Source organism: Cynoglossus semilaevis, chromosome Z (assembly GCF_000523025.1).
Source record: "Cynoglossus semilaevis isolate Cse_v1.0 chromosome Z, Cse_v1.0, whole genome shotgun sequence".
NCBI classification, from domain to species: Eukaryota; Metazoa; Chordata; class Actinopteri; order Pleuronectiformes; family Cynoglossidae; genus Cynoglossus; species Cynoglossus semilaevis.
This window is the reverse complement of record NC_024328.1, coordinates 20,539,143-20,546,908: the sequence shown is the minus strand read 5'-3', so window position 1 is coordinate 20,546,908 and position 7,766 is coordinate 20,539,143. Positions and strand designations below refer to the sequence as shown.

Genomic DNA, 7,766 nt, shown 5'->3' with positions numbered 1-7,766 from the left:
GATTGTGACACATCGTGACACCCGCTTTACACAAGAGGTTATGACCTATTTCCAATCATTTGTGCTACCAGGTCAAATTTTAATTTAGACAAAAAATGTTGTGATAATTTTATCTTTCCTTTATATTACAACTACACTCTTTAATTATTAGTTTTTAGAACAAAATAAATAACTGTGTTAATATGTTGAGTAGTTATTAATATTATTGTGTGTCGTTTCCGCAATTTTTTTATAACAGCAAACAAATTACCAACATACAAGGAACAACTTTAGAGGAGGACATCACTGCAAGACATTTTCACTGGTCCTAGAAATATTTTGTCACTGACTTATGTATTTGCGCCCAAAACTTATATGTGTATTTTTATGTTAAGGACAGCAAAGATTAGACATTGGAAATGCTTGGTGTGAAAACATCAGTGTTGGTGCCAAAAAATATGTTATTCATATTATTCAATAGTGGTGGCTGAATAACTGCCACAGATATAATGACCTGAAAAGAACCACACCTCACAGCATTGTGAGTTTTACTCGCTGCAAGGGGGAGCTGAGAGACCAACAGCTTCGGAGAGTTGGTTCACCAAAGTCCCAAAGTGTATGAGGACTGCAGCTCCTTTTATTAAGAGAGTTACATAAGTGCTGAACAGTTGTTTTTTCATCACGCACATTCTTTTTGGGCAAAGTTCACGATTCACATAGATAGTGAGGAACAGACTGTATCTTTTGTAGAAAAGGTCACACAAATGTTCAAAAGTTCACATAAATGATGAGCAACATTCCGTGAGTACGTGAAGGACATTTCATGTGCAGAGCAAGGTCTCCCAAAAAGGGAGTACGTGTTCCTAACAGGCAGATTATGATGATGATACAAACGGTGTGTACAAAAATGTGAAAGACCGCACAAGGGTTAAATTCTGCATTATCATTTTAATGAACAAGAAAAGAACTGGATTTGGCTTAAACAATCTGTTGCTATCTGTGTCTGTTTCTTCCTTGTGCAGAGAGGACAGAGTGTGTAGATCATGATTGCAACAAGAACTGCAATCATGGCTTCCTGCAGGAACTCAAGATGATTTTTCTATCATCCATTCACTGATGAAGCATTTTCAGCTGTGTGACGAGAAGTGTTCGTATGGATTTCTCATTGTCTTGCATGCCAGTTGACTATCATTTGTTTTCGCTTTGCACGGGAACATGACTGAACAAAAAATGACATCTTCAATACATTCAGATATTTAGAATGTGGAAATTGCACAGCATCAAATAGAGACGACTTACCAGTACGGGGATTTAGGGAACAACACGCAAACTTTTAAAATCACATACATGTATGATCGTTTAACCTGATTTTAAATGACCACTAAAAGAGTATGGTGCTGTTTGCAAAGAAGTAAATGGTGTTTTGTTTTATACACCATTCTTACTAGTCATGGTGTATATTTACAAAGGTGGTAGAATGGTTGTTTGGTCTCCCCAATGTACAGATCCGTACACTCTTCACTGCACTAAACAGCATAAACCACATTGTCCAGCTTGTTTCTTGGAGTGTTGTCTTTGGGATGAACCAGTTTTTGTTTAGTGTACAGGGATCTGGTGTTGGTTGAAGATCCTCCTAGTTTTTCCGAAACTCCTGAAATGTGTGGAATGATGACATTCCCCCTCCTCCGGTTGTCCTCCCTCTTTGTGGGCCTCTTTTGGTTAGTTTTTAAAAAAGCCCATGTGGGATAGCCACAGGCCTTGAGAGCTGTCCTAATGTGTCCCTGTTCTCTCGTCTTATCTCTGTTGGTGCTGGGAATGGTGTCTGCCCGTGACTGTAGGGTTCTGATGACTCCTAATTTGTGCTCCAGTGGGTGGTGTGAGTCAAAATGGAGATACTGGTCAGTGTGAGTTGGTTTCCTGTAAACCTCTATGTTCAGTTGTCTGTCTTCTGTAATGTGAACAGCACAGTCCAGGAATGCAAGACTGTTGTTTTTCACATCTTCTCTGGTGAACTTGATGTTCCTGTCCACTGCATTGATGTGGTCTGTGAAGTTATCGACCTCATGGACCTTGATTTTGACCCAAGTGTCATCCACATATCGGAACCAGTGGCTGCGTGATGTTCCCACGTAGGAGTGTAGAGCTCGGCTCTCCACTTCCTCCATGTAAAGATTCCCATAGCGCAGCCATGCTTCTGTCTATAAAAAGACTAATTTAACTGGATGTAAGTGGTGGTGAGGCATAAATCTAGAAGGGCACAAATGTGGTCAATGATCAGGTTGGTCCTTACCGGCAGGATGTGATCTTGTAGTAAGCGCATCCTCACTGTTACTACTACGGTGGGGATGCATGTAAAAAGTTAAGTGACGTCATAGGAGACCATGGTCTCATCCGTGTCTAGTTTTAGGCCCCTTATCTTGTTGGTGAAGTCCTGTGGTTTGGCTATGTGGTGAGGTGTGTCCGCAACAATGGTGAAAGTAGGAAGGCCAGGGGTTTGGCTATGTTATAAGTGACTGAATTGATGCTGCTGCTGATGGGTCTGAGTGGAGCTCCTTTCTTGTGGATTTTGGGGAGACCATAAATACAGGGAATGGCTTCTCCTGGATATAGCCGGTGGTACAGGGGTCTATCGATGGCTTTATCCTTTTCCAGCTGTTGGAGGCAGCTGATGACCTTCTTTTTGTAGCTGCTGGTGGGATCTTTCCTCAGGGATTCATAAGTGGCTGAGTCACTGAGAAGAGAGACCTTAGAGTGGTAATCTGTTGTGTTTAAAACAACTGTGCACCTACCTTTGTCTGCTGTGTAGTGGCTTATAGTCCGGAAATTACCGTAATGGCACAACTTGCACAATGTTCTTGCTTATTTGATCTTTTCTGATAGAACATTATTGGTACTCAATACACAACCAGTGTTCCCGACGGGATGTAAGCGAAAGTTGAGATCAGTATAAAATAAAGGTAGATACTGAATTCAAGGAGGGTGTATCAATAAGGGTTAAGTCGAGCCTATCATACCGGGCCTGAGTAGGTTATTATATAAGAATTTCTTATTCAGCTTAAAAAGTAGAAGATATAAAATAATATGACATGTTCCAAGGGGACCTAGTACAGAATTCCTCTACATTTCCAGAAGTTTAAGTGCAGGTCAAAGAAAAGGGAGAAGTAACAAAACATATTTAGAATACAGAAGTGGTTTGGAAAGTACCTAGGAAATATAAGTGTAAAATGAGAAGTAAAGAACAGAAGTTGCAATAATGAAGAATGATTAAGTGTGATTATTAGTGGTGTCATTCAATATGAACAAATCTTTCATATGACTCGTGACTCCCGAGTCATATGAAAGATTTGTTCATATTGAACTCACGAATCACTCACAAATCACTCTCTGCGAACTAATCTTTCACTGCGAACTAATCATTCATTGCAAACGGATCACTCACTGCCAACTAATCACTCTCTGCGAACTAATCTTTCACTGCGAACTAATCATTCATTGCAAACGGATCACTCACTGCCAACTAATCACTCTCTGCGAACTAATCTTTCACCGCGAACTAATCTTTTATTGTAAACAAATCACTCATTGCAAACTAAGTACTCTCTGCGAATCACTCCCTGTGAACAAATCACTCCCTGCAAACTAATCTTTGACTGTGAACTAATCTTTTGCTGCAAACTAATCCTTCATTGTGAACTAATCTTTCACTATGAAAGAATCACTCTCTGTGAACTAATCTTTCACTGTGAACTGATCTTTCACTATGAATGAATCATTCTCTGTGAACTAATCTTTGCTTCGTTCTCGCAGATTTGTTTAATTTGTCACATGACAGAGAGCTCAGGTCTGTTTTGCTCTCATTCATTTTCACATGGTTTTAATTGCTTATGGCATTTTGTGTGCTTTGTAGACTGTCAGCGGAAGCCTACCATGTTGCCTTTAGTATTTAGTGTCGGAGAACCGCAGCCTCGTATTCGTTCAAGATTCGTTCACAACTCAACTTTTACTGTTCGAGAGTCAAAGATCCGAATCAGTAAAAAGAGTCAGTCTTCCCATCACTTGTGATTATCTTTTTGTGCAATTTAAAGGATGATGATCTTTTTAATACACTAATTATATATTTGCTGGTAATGCAAGTTAGGGAACGTGTCTAATAAAATACACTAATGAAGGAACCCCTGACTTGATCTGATCACAATAAAAAAGCAGAAGTTCTTATGGCTGATATTGATATAAAAGTGTAAATGTTTGTAACAATATACTATGATTTTAATGATGTATAACATTAAATGCTGATGAAATATAAACCTTATATTCTGTAATCTAAAAGGGTGTGTTCAACACAGAAAAGTGTGAAACATAAGATGCTGAAGTTAAAGAGAGAAAGGAAGTAAAAAAGAGGAAGTGCAGAGGGGGAGATGTTAGGATGGCCGAGAGATGCCTTTCGATCAAGGTTATTAATCTGTGAAAGTGTGGTGTCAACGGCAGAGGGTAGACACCCAGAAGTTTCTCGCGAAGTATCTGCAGATACTCCAAGGTGCAGTATCTGTATCGGACAATGAAAATTTTTTATTTATGTGTTATATGTAGCCAACCCTATGGTGTACCAGGGCGTGTCCTGCAGCCAAATGGTTGTTAATTTATAGCCATTGTTTACTGTGCTGTACTGTTGCGTGGGATTTGGTTTGTCCTTTTTCTTCTTTTGTGAGTCACAAAAATGATGCGCTCTGAGCCTTTGGAGTTTCCTCCTTCCACAAGGGAGGGCTGTATTTAAGCCTCAAACATCTCTGCTAAACACCTGCTTTCCACATCTAATGACTCCAACGCTGCTTGGCTTAAGCAGCCTTTGAACCACTGCAGTTAGAGTTTGATGGAATGATGGGAGGACCACCACACATTATTTTTTCGAGAGCTAACTTGTACAGAACATGGTCCAAAATTATGTTATGATGGGGTTTTAATTGTTACATACGAATAGTCTGTTGCTGAACAAAGTTCATGTACCAAAGGTTGTAGGAGATGCTGTAAATAAATAATAATAAAAAAAACAGCCCCCACCCTATTGTTTGCTGCTCTGGATGGAATGCAGTTTCTACATCGTTGCAGGTCCTCTAAAGATGATTGTTAACAGTAACTGTATCAAGTGTAAAGCTACTATGATGTAATGATAATGAAAAGGTTGGTCTTCACAGACCTATGAACAATGTCTCTATGTGATGAGACCTGCAACCAGGAGTTAAATGTATACAGTAATTTAATTATTTTCGTATCCAAAATTAAGTATATTTGTACTGTCTGTTTTTATCTAAACAGAAACTTACATTTTCAGTTCTTGTAGAAGTCACTCCAATGACAGCTCATTTTACTAACATCTTATCTTTGCTCTTTGTCAGGAGGTTAATAAGACAACCATGTGATGTTTTTCAAGACAGAAGTCAGGAGGTTGTTATCCAAATTATCTAGGAAGTCACATTATCTACTGACATCAGGACGGATAGTGTGTGTAGAGTCGAAACAGGGAATGTGAAAATTATTTAATGAAGAAATGAACAGAAGAATCTGACCAAGAGATTGACTCTCACTGTCCACTACATCACAGTGCAACGATGTGACATGGATTTATTCCCAGGAATCCAGCCTTAATAATATAATAATCTAACACATCTAATTAATAATTCAATTAAAAAAACAAACAAACAAACCGAAAAGCATGTATCAAACTGACATTTCATTGATAAAAAATCTTTAAATTTAGTAAAATTAAAACCTTGCGTCAGTCTGTGTCATGTTCACCTGGACCTCTAATTCCCCAGATTCCGTATGATGTAATTTATTAACACAAAGGCTCAATCTCTACACTCCTTCTGGGCCTGACTGCGTGGTATTCAAAGTTCATTCCCAACTATGCCACGTGGAATCTCTCCGTGCAAAGCAAATGGGGAAATAGAGTGCTTCAACAGAGTGTTCAAAGATTGTGTGCAAACAGCCAACATTGAAGGTAAACCACTGAAAGCCTTTGTCACAGAGTTCTTTCATACATACAGAGCCACTCCACATGCCGTGACGTCAGTGCTGCTGAACTGCTAAATGGTAGACCACTTAATACAAAGCTGCACATCAGAGGTCTACACTCCCTGGGTCACTGCACTGACCAAACAAATCTGCTACAGAAGATCCAAAAGAAATAAGAAAAGACAAAACAGCACACTAATCAACAACGTGGTGCAAAACCACCCAACATCCAGTTTGGAATCATTGCAAAAGGACATTCAAAGTTTACCCAACCTCTAAAGGTGGTAACTCAAAAGGGTCCTCCCACTTACCTGCTGTCTGATGGAAAAGTGTGGAATGCCTTCCACCTTGCCCCTTCATCCTCCACCAGTTGTACTGTTCTAGCATCACAGCCTGAATGGATGGATGGAAATAAATAAAAATATGATCTTCATTGGTTATGTAATATGGTTATTGTACATATTTACTTGTTGACCTACCGTAATGTCATAAGGGTAAGAGATTTCTACCAAATCTTCCATTTGCTGAATTTACTTTTATGGTTTTCTTTGATCGGAGTAATCCCTTCGTGCCTCTTATTACCATTCGCTCTGCCCCAGTGTCACATAAAAATAACATTGGTTTGCTATTTACCATAAGGGTCATTTCTGGGCGTCGCGATGCATCAACATTTTCTAATGCGAGGAGTAGATCAATTTGTTCTGAACTTTCATTTTTTTGACTTGAAATTAAATCAGGGGTATCGGTACCCTTTTCATGTAGTCATGCCCTGTTCCCTTCGTCGTCACTTTCAACACAATTTCTGTTTTGTGGTCTCCTGTTTCTGCAGTCACAAAAAACAAAACAAAACAAAAACAATCACAAAACTGTGCAGGTTATGCGGTAGTAACGCAGACTGAAACCTTGAAAACAAGCAAATTACTATCAAATTATAGTGCTCAGGCCGCAGAAATAGTGGCGTTAACAGAAGCATTAAAATTATCAAAAGGAAAAGATGTTACCATTTTTACTGATAGTCAATATGTGTATGGTGCTGTACATATTTTTGCCCAGTTGTGGAAAAATAGAGGTTTCAAAAAAAATCCTCTACGGGGAAATCTGTAATGCACCACAAACTTTTACAAGAACTGTTGAAAGCAATCACACTCCCAAAAAAAGTAGCTGTATGTAAATGTGAAGCACATACACGAAAAGACGATCCAGTTTCACAAAGAAATGAAAAGCTGATAAAGCCGCAAAACAAGCAGCTATGACACTTAAAAGCACAGACGAAACACAGACATTAACACAAGATATTGATACATGCGACACCCAGGAAGTATTGAAAAAACGACAAGAACAGGCATCTAATACTGAAAAGCGTTATTGGATGGCCCAAGGAGCAAAACTAGAAAATGGCATTTTTATAGGGACAAATGGAAAACCATGGTTACCTAAGTCATTATTTAAATGGGCTGCAGTTATGACGCATGGGCCGTGCCATACGTCAACAGGAAGGATCATTAGTGGATAGCACTTTAATACAAAAGAATTACAAATAATTCAATTTATTTTCTAAAAATGTTTGTAGACAATTGTTTGATTTGCATCAGGAATATTGCACAGGGCCAGGTGCGAACAAGACAGGGGAAATTTCCAGTTCAAGAATATCCATTTTAGGTTATTCACATGGATTTCATACAATTGAATAAGGATAAAGGATATGAATACTGTTTGGTAATCATAGACGCTTTAACAAAATGGGTTGAATTGTTTCCATGTAAAACACCAGATGCTAT

General features: G+C 38.8%; 1 pseudogene; it reads right to left on the bottom strand.

Moving 5' to 3' along the window:
* Window positions 1-1,165: 1,165 nt before the first annotated feature.
* The window catches only part of LOC112486507 (uncharacterized), a 10,657-nt pseudogene continuing 4,056 nt past the window's right edge, over window positions 1,166-7,766 (bottom strand).